The following is a 1,645-nucleotide window of genomic DNA, read 5'->3' as shown; positions in this document are numbered from 1 at the left end:
CTATCCCGCCCTTCAGCCTCTGCTTCTCCCCACCAACCAGCTGACAAGTGAGGAGGAGGAGGGAGAAGAGACAGAAAGAGGAGAAAAAATGCAGTTAGGGATGGAGGGAAAACTCTAAACCTCCGGAAGACGGTGGCTCACCTTTTTTTTTCCCAGCTCTGTCTCGCACTGGGGTGGCACACACCGCTGTTCACCGAGGGGCTGGGGGAGCACAGGATGCTTTTTCCTATACCCTAAAAAAAAAAATAAAATTCTTTGTATGTTTTTTGTTTCACAGCTCTTTTCTCCCGATTTCCTCCCAATGCTGTTTTATTCCTTGAACTCAATCTTAAAGAATAGGGGTACAGGAGACCCTCACCCTGACCCCGCAGCCTTCGCTGCCAGTCCACCTCGCCATCAGAAATTAATATCCCCTGGGATGTCCGTCACGTCCTCATCCCCTCCGGGCATTTTGTAATTGCTCCCCACTGCCTCTGCCAGCAGCTGCTCAAATTCATTCACAAACCAGCAGCGTCTCCCCGCAGCACGCTCGCTCCAGGATGCTGCAAGGGAAAACCCGTCCGGGTGCTCCCACCCAACCTCCTGCCTCCCCGAGTCATGAGCATCACCCACCGCCTCCGGAGAGGGACCCCGCATCGAAGTGACGGCTAAACACAGGTCAGGGCCTCGCCGGGCCATTTATAACCCACACACGAGCCACGCACCTCCCGTGTCCTCTCCGGGACAAGGACTGGCTCCCGTGGGTCGTGAAGGGACACGAGCTGTGCCCCACGATAGCAGACACTAACCCACTTTGCCTTGGCTGCCGACGGCGAGCAGCAAGCCAAGTTTAGACTGCAAATTCTCCCAGGGACATACCAGGCTCCCTCCGGTCTTTTCAGCATCTAATATATCCAACGTGCTCCTTATTCCCGGAGAGATGGGCGAGGCGTTGGTCTAACCCTGCCTTTCCACAGCACCTCTTCTCCCGATATTCGCTCTGCTCCCTACGGCTGCAATAAAGCCCCCCGCGCTGCCAGGCGAGCTTTGGAGCGGCGATCAATGCAATATTTCAACGTAACGCCAGCGATCGGCACCGGCTGCTCTCTGCAGAGCAATGGCACAGTGTCCACCCAGACAAGTTTCCTACTGTAACTTCAGTGAATGCGGTTATTCAGGCTAACGGCAGCTGATTTATCATGGCAGACACCCGGGGAAATCTTTTCGACTCCGGAGACTTGGAAGCTCTTCGCCCGATTGCCGCGATGAACGCCGTGAGCTCGGCACGGCTCGCCGTCCTCCCGTTACCTCCGTGCTCGAACGCCTTCGCTGCCACCGAATTACGTTTTAGCTAACCGCGATGGAGAGCGTCGGTTAACGGAGGCGATACCACTTCCCCACGGCCCAAGCCACCAGCTCCATCCTCACCGCTTTCCTCCCAGCCTTCCCAAATCCCAAGCAGAGGAGTAAAGTTGACGGACCCTTTTGTTTCCAGAGAGCTGGCACGTTATAAATCTGCCGGGGTCTGCGCCTTTTCATGACTGCAGCATTAATAACAAGTTTCCATGGAGCTGCTTAAAAGTTTACAGGGTGTGTGCGTTATCAGGGGAACCCCGCGTTTCTGACCTCCGGCTTCAAAAGTCACAACCACCAGCTTTTTTTTTTT

Source organism: Cariama cristata, unplaced genomic scaffold (assembly GCF_000690535.1).
Source record: "Cariama cristata isolate BGI_N322 unplaced genomic scaffold, ASM69053v1 scaffold8378, whole genome shotgun sequence".
Lineage (NCBI taxonomy): Eukaryota > Metazoa > Chordata > Aves > Cariamiformes > Cariamidae > Cariama > Cariama cristata.
The sequence above is the reverse complement of the archived record's forward strand: the minus strand, read 5'-3'. Positions refer to the sequence as shown.